We start from the raw sequence: 14,259 nt of genomic DNA, 5'->3' as shown, positions 1-14,259 counted from the left end.
AACAGAAACGCGAATCACTTGAGAAGGGAAAAAACTTACTACAGTATTCCTCAACTCAGTCGGATCCTTGCTCCTCAAAATACCCGCACTTCTGAGGTACATTTTCCATTATTATTATTCCTCACAGCGCTGCGAGACGGTGTAAACAAGTAGGCTACAATGATCTGATTAAACTTGTGTTTTCTCGAGCTGATATGGTGGCGTTCACAGTTTGCGTGGATTGCCTCAGTCATTTGCGTTTGAATAGCGCGCGCTCTCCGAGGGCGGAGTCACATTACAAATAATTAGATGAGATGAGAACGACGGACATCTCGCTCTTTTCTTACAGATTACATGAACTGAGAATATTTGTTTTTTTATAAATTACTTCATTTAAAAGAAGAGAATTCAAGCTTCATGCCTGTGTGTCTGTATGTCTGTTTGACTGAGTATTCGCTGAGTTATTGTTCATTTTCGGACACGTTTCAGAATGGACTATACTGACAGAGAGAAGGCAGAACTCGCTTCGTGTTTATTTTTCTTTATTTGGCAAAAAGCACAACACTTTGTTTTTATTGTGAGTATACACAAAAATAATACACATTTAACAGAATCGATTGATGTATGAAACTTGTTTGTAAAATCAAAGTCAAATGAGTATTTCTTTTTGTTTTGAAAAACCATTTTGTTTTGTTTTTGTTTTGTTTTTATTCCCTATGTGAAGCGTCTTTGAGTGTCCAGAAAAGCACTATACAAGTGTGATGTATTATTATTATTATTTCGGGTCTCAATTCAACTGATAAGGAAAAAAGCAATTGCCAACCTCAGAGGGTTAACTGTCAAATGACTGGCAGCAATGGCTTAATAAAAACACATGCTCAAGATTGTAAAACAAGTTTTATTTTGGAAAACAAAACAAAAAAAGTCTAAAAATACTTTCTAAAACAGATGAAAAACATCTCAAAATTTAACTTGCAGCTTTTTCGAAGTAATGTTAAAAACCTGTAGAAGTAGAAATCTAAACAGAATATTTAAAGACTGTCCAATTACATTACAGTAACAGTAAAAGCTTCTGTAAAAAAAAAAAATCAATTACAGTAAACCTTAAATAAAACATTTAATATTTAAAATGTATAGTAAAAAAAGTTTTCAAATTCTTAATAAAATGCGAAGCCTTGTGCAGTGCTCCGACAGAGTCCCAGCTCGAGGTCCATTCCGATGCCATCACTTCCTCTTCACTTCTTGTCTGCTTTCTGTGCTATCCTGTATAACTAAAAGCAAAAACCCTAAACACTGAATACAAAATATATAATGTATACGATTTTCACTTTATAGTTCAATTACAGTCAGGTTGAAAACAAAGTATACAACACTATCCACAAAACACATATTTTATGTATTCAGATGTAAATTTACAATATCAACCATTTATTCACAGTTCTTCAGAGCCCCAAGGTGGAATTGAGAAAAAAGAAATATTACTCCATGTGTCAGTTCTGTTGTTCTTTAATTTATATCTTTCAATGCCGGTTTATTTTGTTTCAACAATTTTCGCCTCCGTATATTTCTGATAATATTTGTGGAGAAACATTACACTGTTTTAATTCAGAATCCTAACTAGGCTATGCATTGTACTAATTAAATAAAATTAAGTACATGTTTATTAAATTAAGTAAAATCAAAACATAACACAAAGGATAATAAATCCATACCAGAAGTGACAGTGCAATGTAGCAGCTAAAGAAAAACCCTCCACCAAATTGCCAGTAATCAGCCTGGGTCCTTGGAGAATCTGGAGGGGGAAAGAAGAAATTATTCACTGAAAAGTCCTTAAAAAGCAGGATTTTTTATTTTATTTTATTTTTTTACCTAAAGCATGGCAATCACATCCCTTCAGCCAATTGGTACACCAAAATCAAGCCATCATATAATTTATTTATCCTGTTATCATGTGTAGTGGAATTTTTTCCCTAAACCCGACTATCTAGCGTCTACAAATCGACACTTAATAACCTTTATACTCCAGCTCCATGCGTCTTCAGTCAACAACTGGCCTAGTCTCTTACTATCTGGGTCTCGTCTACAAATCGACGTCCCCTAACGTCTACTGTCGACGTTTAGTCTATCTGAGTCTCGTCTACAAATTGACGTCCCCACTTGATATCTCCTAGTCTAACTTGTTTTCCTAAACTAACCTGCTGCGCAGCAGAAATTAACAGACAGACATCAGCAAATGTCCTCTAAATGCTTTAATAACGGCCGGGAGAGTCTTCGAGCAGTTCTCAGAGAACTCTCCCAAGAAGAATCAAGGCCGGAGGATCTCAGACAAATTCCATTGAGACTCCCCCCGTAAAACACATATACCACAGTTTTTATAGAATCGGGGTATGGCATAAATGTCAGGCTGCATTACATAATTACCCCATTATTTGATTGGTTCTTCATATGCAAACCCCTCTGTTACTAGGTAAAGCAAACTTTGATCTTAACCCTTGTATGGTGTTCGGGTCTGTTGGACCCGTTTTCATTTTTTATCAAAAGAAAAATGATACAAATAATTATTTTTTCAAACTGAGATCTAAAAAAGGTAAAGAGAAAATATTAACCATATATGTTGTTTATATTGCTTCTAATTTGGATGAAGTAAACATCTGTTGAGTAATTTAACATAACATTTTTGATTGTGTTGAATTAAAACCCAAAAATGCAGCGGGTCCACCAGACCCACGAACACTGGCTGAGTAACAGAAATATGAACACCACACAAGGGTTAATTATGACTTCATCTGTTAATCACAAGATTCTAACAGATTGTCTAGTTTCATTTCCCGAACTATGTTATTTTTACATACATGCATACGCACACAGTCAAAGTTTTCCATTGGTTTTGTCATAGTACATCCTCTTCAAATTGTTAGATGTTAAAGTTATAAGGTTAGATGTTAGAAACATGGATAGTTTAATATACAGTTTAAAATTTTCACGACACATGTAAATGAGCACGTCCCAATGAGGAAAGGGCAACGCAAGAGTGAAAATCTCGCTCTAATTAAACATAAATCGCCCTGAATTAAAATGTAAAAATAGATCAAATAATTTCTTTGTCGAAACGTTGCGATATTGTTTCATTTAAGTTCATAATTATTGTATAAATGTTATTTAGTTTAACAGCAGCACAAAATACCCACTATGGTTTGAGATTTATTTGAATAAATAAAAATAACCACCCTCTGATTAATTCACAAATCACACCCTGGTTTTAAGGATCCTAAGATACCTGTGGAATTTGATATTGAGTTGAACATTTTTTTTTCACGATAACAAATGAACATGCGTTTAAAGTTTGTATGTCGTATTGCTTTGAAAAAGCTGTCCTAAACCGAAGTAGCATTTTATTTTACTATTGAAATAATTAAATATTAAGTTAATACACTTTTTTATGACAGAAATATTGCCACATGTAGCCTAAATGATTTAATCCCTTCCTTAACACTTTAATAATGCTAATGTAATGTCTAAGTCTGAACTGCGACTTCTCTTCGTGACTTCACGACTTCTTGCAATTCGTAGCTTTATTGTAGCCTATAGGTGTTAATGTCCTGTCTTTCATATGGAGAGTGTCGGATAGCCAGCCTGATGATACAGAACAGGCAAAGGCAAAATTCCTTTCAGGATAAATCTCTCGATGTATCCAAATAGGCCCTATCTTAATTAAATTATTATAAATATTGTAGCTAATGTAGCTATTTAAAGGATTTTCAATTAAAAAATAAATAAATTGAAGTGTTCAATCCAGTTGTTTCAACTGGTTCTATAGAGTTTTAGAATGTTTGAGCAATTGGTTTATGGTCTTGTCCACACGGACACGGGTATTTTTATAACCGTGACTTTTTTTACGCGGTTCGGCCGTTCGTCCACACAGAAACGCAGTATCAGGTCACTGAAACCGAACATTTTTGAAAACCCCTGCCAGGGTGAGGATTTTCAGAAACGCCGGTTGCAGTGTTGTCGTGTAGACAGTAAAACCGGGGTTTTTGCTTCTGATTCAGGCTTCTTTCTGATTGGCCAACGTGGCTTTACGATCACCCCCTGCTGGTGTGGCATGCTCTTGACAGTTCGTGAAAGCGTGTTTTTTGCGTTTTCATGTAGGCGGAGATTTCTTTTAAACCGAACATGTGTGGACGGGATTTTTTTTTTTAAACGCAGGAGGAAAAACTCTGGTTATAAAAATACCCGTGTCCGTGTGGACTAGGCCTATGATTGTCAACAATCTGGCATTATCTAAACATGAACTGTTAACGAAACATGTTCATGCCAACGCTTTAATTTGCGATCAACCTCGTTTTATTGTAGCCTAAGGTGAATTCAACATGGCATTCTTTTTCTTTGAAGCAACAAAGGCTAAATCATTTGTTACAGTTGTTGTTTGTAATTGGTGTGGATGACACGCAGTAATATATACAGTATCCCCAGCAAACACATTTACCTTGTGGCAACAACTGTGGCACTTGCATTTCTTCTATGGCTACGTCGCTGTCTATGTGCTCTGAACATTGAAACAATGTAGAATTGTAAGACGCACAGGGCTGTAGCAACATTGTTGCACGACATTCAGCAACTGAGAGATGACGTTCTGACAATTGTTTGTTTTTATGCTAGATAGGCTTATAGATATCCCCATTTAGCATTTTATGTTTTGAGGTTGATTTTTAATTAGTCTGATGTTAGATAATTATATAGTTTAAAAAAAAATACTGTTTATCCTTATTATTATTTAACGGGGCTATCAGTAAATTAGCCTAATTATAATCAACACCTACAAGTGTACACTTTGAAGAGAAAAAATGACAGAAGGTTATGTAAGGACTGATTTCCCTGCTAAAAACTAAACGCACCCTGCAAGAAAGCCATAAAATGCACCCTGGACAGCAGATAGCAAAGACAGAGCACAGGACCTTGTCCTGCCCAAACTTATCTCCTTGCCCCCTTGTCTGACTTCAACTCATCCCCCCTCTGCCTCCTCAAGTCACTGAAAGTTCATTAAGAATGTCTATATATCACATATGGTGTATCTTGTGAATATGTTGATTTTTCCTTTTCATGTTTGGTATTATTTTAAGTGTCTCAGTGCGATTGGTAAAATGGTCTTAAAGGGATACTCCACTTTTTTTGGAAATAGGCTCATTTTACAACTCCCCCAGAGTTAAACAGTTGAGTTTTACCATTTTCGAATCCATTCTGCTGATCTCCGTGTCTGGGGTCCCACTTTTAGCATAGCTTAGAATAATGAATTGAACCGGACAAGACCGTTAGCATCTCTCTCCAAAAAATGAACAAAGAGTTTTGATATTTTTCCTATTTAAAATTTTATTTTTGACTCTTCTGTAGTTACATTGTGTACTAAGACCGACGGAAAATGAAAAGTTGTGATTTTCTAGGCTGATATGGCTAGGAACTATACTCTCATTCCTGCGTAATAATCAAGAAACTTTGCTACAGTACCATGGGTGAAGCAGGCGTAATGATATGACGCAGCGCCTGAAAATAGTCCCCAGCTCAGTAGCCTATTATCAGGCAGCATGCATGAGTGAGTTAACGTAGTATAAATGCGTAGCGCGTCTGTGTTGTACGTCACACGCATCACACACATGACCAGCGTCAGCCAATAGTGAGCTTACGTGTGACGTACAACACAGATGCGCTACGCATTTATACTACGTGAACTCACTCGAGGCCCAGAGAGAAGGAAATGAATAGTGGAATAAAGTTGTTATTTTTGTTTGTTTTTTTGCGCAGAAAAATTATTCTCGTCCCTTTATAAACTTAAGATTGAGCCACTGTAGTCACTTACATTTAAATTTACATTTATTCATTTAGCTGACGCTTTTATCCAAAGCGACTTAGAATTGCTATATATGTCAGAGGTCGCACGCCTCTGGAGCAACTAGGGGTTAACCCTCTGGGGTCTAAGGTGTTTTTGGGGTCCTTGAGATGTTCTGACATGCCCTGACATTTTTGCTTTTTTCAGTTGCTTATAAACATGTTAATGGCAAAAAAAAATTACACACTATTTAGCACAAACAGGGCTACCATGAAATGTGAGCAACAAGAATGTACATGTCTGCATTTTTGAGAGAATAATGTTTATGCATGGTTATTGAAAAAACTAAAAACTAAAGTTTCTGAAATTAGGCCATAAAACACATTCTAAATATGTGCCAATAAGACTTTTGTCTAATGGATGTCATCGCCTAGTGTTTTTTCTTCAAAATAAAGTGAAAATCACCCTGCCTTATCATTCACATAACACAATACATTGATTTGAATTTTGCAAAGCACTTTCTGTTTGGAAAGGCCATATGCGGAGTGGGCGTCTATGGTCATGTATATGTAGTGGTTCACACCCGAGGAGACAATGGGGTTGCATACTTAATGAGCCATTCATTCAGGTGAGTCACTGAGCCACAAGAATGCAAGAGCAACAGTTGGAAGCATCTCAATTCTTTTTTATTTTTCCACATATTGTGCTTGCAATTTGGCCTATAATATCCAAGGAAAACATGTCTAGTAATTGTGCAGTTAATTCTCATACTGTATTTTCAGTTTTGGAATATTTATCCTCTCCCCAAATTTGTCAATAATAAAACACAATAAAAGTTATTTAAAGAAAAGGCTTATATTTACCTTTTAATAGTTTGTTTACATCTACCTTGTAAATATATTTTTTTATTAAAAAGGTTACAATTACAACAACAATTCAAGTGTAATCTTTCTTTGTAAAAACTAAAGTATACATTTTATCATACATATTTCAAAGTTAAGGATTTGATTGATTATTTGATAACTTTATTTTTGACATATACATATATATTTATATACATAAACACATAACATAAACATAAACATATTATATTTAACATAAGCAAATATTGGCAAACAAAAGCTTATTTGAGGTGGCAGATATTTTACAGTAAAAATGTATAATCTATCCAAAACTAATCAACGAAATGTTGTCTTTAATATGTCTGTAACATAGGTCTTTCATTTTTATTATAAGAAATATAAATGTTAATTTGCAGTTTAATACGTTGCTTATACAAATACATTTTATTTCAACATATTTTAGTCGATATTTACTCAGTATAGCAATACAGTTTGCTAAAACCGAAACATTCATACACAAACAGAAACGCCTGACTGTATAACGTTGTTTTTATGAAATATTAGGGCATATAAATGTTAATTTTCAGTTTAAAACGTTGCTTATACAAATAGCCTACATTTTATTTCAACATATTTCTGTCGATTTTTACTCAACTCAGTATAGCAATACAGTTTGCTAAAACATCATCATTCATTCACACAGAGACACAATTTAAATTTAAACTGTCTTTTTGCGAGCTGTGGTAAACAGCGAGCATCTCTGCGGCTGCCGTTCATTCATTCACAGAAACGCGATTAACTTGAGAAGGAAAAAAAACTTACTACATATTCGGATCCTCTCTCCTGCAATACCCGCACTCTGAGGTAGATTTTCCTTTATTAATATTTCTCACAGCGCTGCCAGATGGTGTAAACACGTAGGCTACAATGATCTGAATAAACTTGTTTTCTCGGGCTGATATGGGGGCGTTCACAGGTTTGCTTGGATTGCCTCAGTAGTTTGCGTTTGAATAGCACGCGCTCTCCGTGGGCGGAGTCACATTACCTTTGAATTAGCTCTAATGAGCTCGACTGGGATCGCTCTCTTTTAATACAGATTTCACAAGATGAGAATATTTGTTTTTTATATAAATTACCTCATTTAAAAGCATAGAATTCAAGCTTCATGTCTGTGTATCTGTATGTCTGTTTGACTGAGTATTCACTGAGTTACAGTTCATTTTCGGACGCGTTTCAGAATGGTCTTCACTGGCAGATAGAAGGCAGAACTCGCATCACGTTTATTTTTCTTTATTTGGCAAAAAGCACAACACTTTGTTTTTATTGTGAGTATACACAAAAATAATACACATTTAACAGAATCGATTGATGTATGAAACTTGCTTGTAATATCAAAGTCCACAGAGCAAAATTAATTTCTTTTGAACTGAACTGAAAAAAAGCGAGCTGGTATCGCCGGCGATACCGTCGACCCCAGGGGGTTTTAAGTGTCTTGCTCAGGGACACATTGTTGTCTTACAGTGGATTCGAAACCGGGTCTCTCACACCAAAGGCATGTGTCTTATCCACTGCGCCACCACAAACACCACCCCACCCCACCCCACCCCACCCCACCCCACCCCACCCCACCCCATACAGAAACAGTATTCTATTCACATAATGTGTATGTTACACTATAGCATTTGTGCTCAATGCACTGCAAATAGAACAGCAAATACCGTAAATCCTCTAGTATAAGCCCGGGCCTTTATTTTACTCAAGCGCATCGCGGCCCAGGCCTTTATTGGGGTAAAACCCCAAGTGGACCTCTAGGTTGAAAAATCGTCAATGCAAGTGAATGGGAGAAAATAATTATTTTCTGGTCCCGGTTCTGGTAACTTTTCATGTTACGAGTTTGACAGTATATGGTATGATTCTTCGGCCAGCAGTTGTGAAAAAGACATAACGAGAAAGACTACATGTCGCCTATGTGACGTCACCCCATAAAGTTGACTTACCCGTGGTTTTCACCAACCTCAACGATTTTGTCCTCTCCCTGAAATAAGGTGGTGAAGTGCACCAAAGACAGCCATGTTTAGCGGGATCCGTGAGCTAGTGTCCGTGTGCGAGTGGTAGCAGCGAAGAGTTGTAGTCCACAAAGTGCTCTCACACAAAGTCTTACCGTATCAAACTTCTACCCGCTAAATTGTAGCATTCTTCACACGAAAGGTTAAATAAAAAATTCACAGACAACATATGTTCACATTCATGGCAAAATTTGGTCTACGGATGCACGCGCCCGCGCCTTTCCGGGAGAAGTGCCCCTTAGGACCCATATAAGGAAATTCCGCCCCATCTGACGTCACACAGGCCCATACTCGAAAAAAACTTTCCAAAACTTCTGACAAACCGGAAGGACAATTTTTGGCACAGAAATACTCCTTCAAACGTACAATTTAATTTTTGAAACTTTGTCCATGTTTAGCATGGGAATCCAACTCTTTAACAGTGTAAAAAACTCAGTATGCATGAAATAGCATTTCACCCCCCCTTTAAGAAAAAAAGTGAGCCTAACGCGCCAGCGCTATTGTCGATCTCAGGGGGTTAAAAAATAGATTTTCACCAAAAATCCTCTTTGGCTTCGCAGCTGCCATGGTATACAACATTAGCCTACCGGTGACTGAAGTCTCACGTGCGAGTCAAGAGCGAAGTGATTGACATGACCAGGCTACCGTAGCTATGGCTTGGATTCATTAGCAAACATTGCCCCCCTGTGGTATTTGCATGTTACTATCACAAGCATAATGTTGTGGTCTAGTGCCCAGAAAAATGTTGGTTTTAATAATAGCCCTGGTCACTATTAGAGACCGGCCTTTATTTACCTCCGCCGACAGCGAGACCGGCCAATGTTAGAGACCCGGCCGCTAATGGAATACAGGCCAATATTAGAAGATTTACGGTATAACAGTTTTCCTTGCTTTACCCCAGTCTTTAAGTATAAAAGATCCTGTGAAAAATAGTACAATTCAATTAAATACATTTATGGTGAGATTACTACATTTTATTTAATTAAATGCATTTATGGTGAAATTACTGCATTTTCAGGTCAATCTGTGTTCATTTTGACCACGAAACATGCGCTGTCAGTTTAATTCAGCGTTTGCAACACAGCAGAAATAGAGTTGGTGTGGAAACGATCTCTGCACTGCTGTATACGCACCGCAACTGGAACGGATCGCCGGACTGCATCCCCGTGCAGTGTGAAAGCTCTGTTAACATGGGTACAGGAATAAATACGCACCGCAAACGGATTCTGTGTGAAATGGGCATTACAATAAAGTGCAATCAGACAAACTGCAACATCTCTTACCACTGCTCCATCTGTTTTCCTGAAGCCAAAATACTTCCACACGCATGACTTGACACCCACTGGAGTGTGTAAAATTTCACTTTAATTGCAAACTCGCTCTGACGGTTCCATCGCTCTTGAAAGTCAGACTCAACAATGTGTGTGAACATAGATAGACCGTGAAACGTAAGTAACACGTGCGAAGTGGTGTGAAGTAGAAGACAACAATGAGGTTCGCGCCACCCGCAGCTATAAGTGTAGGTTGTACGCATATGTCGGAGTGGATGCTGAAAATAGACAAGCGAACAGACAGGCGGCAAAATAAACACATTAATCGATACTCTTGCGGATGCATCGATGCATCGAATCGTCGGCTGTATAATCGATGCATCGATACGAATCGATTAATATTTAAACCCCTATTCGAAAAGTGCCGTGACCAAGGGGACCCTCGGCACGGAGACACTGACACACAGCTGACCCCGGGGCCATCCACAAGTATGCGTTTCCCACAGTGAGCCTTCTTGCACAGAAACTGTGCTAAAGTCAGGGAGAAGAGGAGCAGGTCTTGCTGGTTGCCCCTTATTGCCCAACCGGACCTAGTTCCCTGAACTATTGCTCTTCTCGACAGCCCCTCCCTGGCCCATTCCTCTGACAGAGGACACCCTCTCTCAGGGACGGGGCACTGATGGCACCCGTGCCCAGACCTCTGGAAAACTCCATGTCTGGTCCCGAATGGAGAGGATGCAGAGATTCTAGAGCACCCTCTAAGGAGGCTTGCTTATGCACTGAAGTGGAACCTATTCATTGAATAGTGTTCTTCTCTCCGAGAAGACCCCCGAAGGTGTTCGTCAATTCCGCGCTTTCTTTCCTGCAAGATGGGTTGGAGCGAGGGCTGTCTCCCTCCACCCTCAAAGTGTATGTTGCCTCTTTTTTGACGCACATCAAAGATGACATGCTCCCCAAGTGTGATCCCAATCAGTACGGTATGTCTGACTATGTCTCCATTCCCTCCTTCAGGGAACGAGGGTTACATACGAAACCGAGACCTTCCTATTTTTTGTGAAAAGAAAGTTTTTTTTCTTGCATATTTATGACTTTATAATCACAGAATATCTGTGTTTTTTTTTCATGGAAATTCTGAATTTCTTGTCTGACTTTTAAACCCCCTCCCCCAACTGCATATTATTATTATTTTTTACCTACAATGACCCTAAAACGCCATTTTACATATGTCTGTGCAGGTGCAAGAATTTAAGATTCACTGTAAAGCATCCCTGGGAGAGCTCATAGCTGTCAAGCTCCACTCCAAGCCGTTTATGGGTCTTCTTCACAACCATTGGTTCTGCGATAAAATCTTGATCAACATGCCAGAAGGAGATGAGATTTTGTTTCCGTGCTACTGCTGGCTTGACAGTAAGGAGAGGCTCGTTTTAAGACCTGCTAAAGGTAGGCACTCCCATTTCAAGTCATGGCCAAAATTCACATTTACTGGTGTATTGAAAGTTCAGTGGTGATGTCTTGCAAATATACTGCATGTGCACACACACACACACACACACACACACACAAACACACACACTTTTGGAAATAGCAGAAGAATTCCTTTAAGGAAACATTTGTGTCTTCATATGATGGAGAGATAATGCCAAAAGTGTTAGATGCTCTAATAAAGTATAACTCCTGCACAGGCTCAGGACTAGAGATTACTAGGCTGTCATTGTTTTGATGTTCATTGGGTGATGGCTTGCAGATGTATTGCGTATGTAGTTGTCATTCATATGTTTTTATTTTATTTATTTTTTACATAGACATCGTTTTTTATGTATCTCAGAAGACTGTGACTTAGCTATAGGCTAATGCTACCATTAGCTTTTTTCAAATAAAGCACATTTGTAATCAAATTAAAGTGTCTAGGATTTTATTTTATTTTTTAAATACATGGATGACAAGTTATCGTCAAAATATACAAAATTATAGCCTAATTTTATTTTATTTTTTCAAAAAATGTTTTCGGTTGCAAACATAAACAAATTTAAATTGTGAATTAATGTTGGCATTTGCATTTTAGCTTCACTTGTGTTCCACGGCACCAACCCAATAGCCCAAAGAAAAAGGATGAGGCAGCTAAAGAAGCAACAAAAGTCATTTAGGTTAGTGGGCAGCACACTAATACAAGTCGGGTGTGACAGCGAAGTGTCTGCGTTATACTAAAATAAATTCAGTGAAAATTAATTCCTTCCGTTGAAGTACAGCTGAATATTCTACCCCCAGGTGGCGCATGTACGCTGACGGCACACCTCAAGTTATCGATTGTGAAACTACCCACGCTCTGCCAGCTGAAGTCCGATTCTCTTTCACAAAGGAAATAGAGTTTTACTTCACCGCAGCAAAGCAGTAAGTGACCAAGTAATTTTTTAATCCTCCTGTAGGCTAGTGTTCATGTCTTTGTTACACACTGTTCAGTGTTCACGGGTCTGCTGGACCCAATATTGGGTATTTTAGAACAACAGAACGATACGAATTTAGGGAAACAACTGAACAGGTGTCGACTCTATTTTAATTTCAATTACAAGCAATATGGACAGTAGGCCTATTCATGGTTAATCTTTGCCATATAGGCTTCCTCTTTCAGATCGCAGTTAACGGTAGCAGCAGCAGGTTCCCATCGACATGAAAATGAGGGAAAAAACTTAGAATATATCACTGTTGCAACCATGTTTGCCTTTTCTCACCTACGATTTACACATTTCTGTTGCATCTGGGTTCCATGGACCCAAGCACCACAGGAGACATAAGTTATATTGGTAATGTAGAGGCAATGTCAGATTACTTTGGAGTATGCTTTATTCAAAAATGAACTGCAATAATTTTTTAAGGATTCACAAATGCATATGTAGCCAGTGGCGTCAGGTACTTGAGGGAACTGTATGAAACTATTATATAACGTTCGACTACGCCACCCGGTGTATACCGGGAACTATCAGCCCCAAATCAGGGAGCGCACAGGTTCGTTACCAAAAGAAATGGGTAAGCAGAGAGACATAGGCCAGGGAATATCAATGATGAGGCAGCTTTATTCAAATACAAAATTTAAAACCATCAATACATTAATCTATCAAGGGCTCAATATTCACATGTCAAAAAGAAAAGGAAAACAAACACCACTTTACAAAACTTCAAAATAAAGAAATAAATACAAAAATACAAATACACAAGAAAGCTTAATTAGGAGGGAGATGGCCTGCTGTGACCCTCAATTCACACAACACACTTAATATCCACACACACCCGCTCTGGTGAAGTCAGGTCACTCAAACACAGCACTCAATGTAAACCCCGTTAAACAGCAGCTATAAACCCCTCCTCAATACACTTTCTTCGTCACGTTGTTTACGAGAAAAAAAAAAGAAAGGACACCGTCAGTTCACAAACATTAAATAAATAAAAATACACAAACAAAACATAAACTAATTAAACTTAAACAAAGAAAAATAAATTACATACAAAATACGCAAAAATGAGCACAAGACAAAAATAAAGAAATCTAAATTAAAATTCGAAACAAACCAAAAGACACATCAAAATAAAACAAACATGCCACGATCGGCCGCACACACACTCAAAGAGCAGAACAAGTCAGCGAGGAAACAGCCGCGCTTCCACGTTAATTCGCACACTGCGGCGAGGAATCGTCCCAGCTCGCTGTTATGCAAGTTCAAGTTCGCTCCAACGAAAAGACGACAAAACTAAGCCCAGGCAAGACAGCAGTGCGTTACGTCAACAGACGCGCATCTCTTCCCGCAATATAGAGGTGAAACCCTTGCTCTCGTCACTCAAATCTGTCGAACATGAAACAGAAAAATTACTAATAAAACAATAAAAGGGACAAACCACGCGAATGGCTCTCATACATACCGGAAACGTTCTCAGCGCAGCACTATGCGTGTTCGCTGGCCTCAACATACCGCCGGTTGCTCGTCAATGAACTACACAGACTCAAAATAGTAAATACACATTCCCTTGATGAAAATCCTCAAAACAGACGTAGGTTACCAACCTCAAAGCCCGGGGCAGACTGTGCACGGCCGCACAGAGCCGAGACAGCACTTCATACTCTCCATTCATAAATGGCGGCCTCCGTAAAGGGGCGGTACGGGTGTCGACGACGCATCCCAAGTGACAAAAAACCTCCCCATTTTATACCATGACACCAGACTGTTGATAGGTTCAATGGTTTCACATGACACTGGCCAAAAATCAACACAGATACACTTCATCCTGCTACA

The sequence above is a fragment of the Abramis brama genome (assembly GCF_963993115.1).
Source record: "Abramis brama genome assembly, chromosome: 6".
NCBI classification, from domain to species: domain Eukaryota; kingdom Metazoa; phylum Chordata; class Actinopteri; order Cypriniformes; family Leuciscidae; genus Abramis; species Abramis brama.
Note: the sequence above shows the minus strand (reverse complement) of the source record.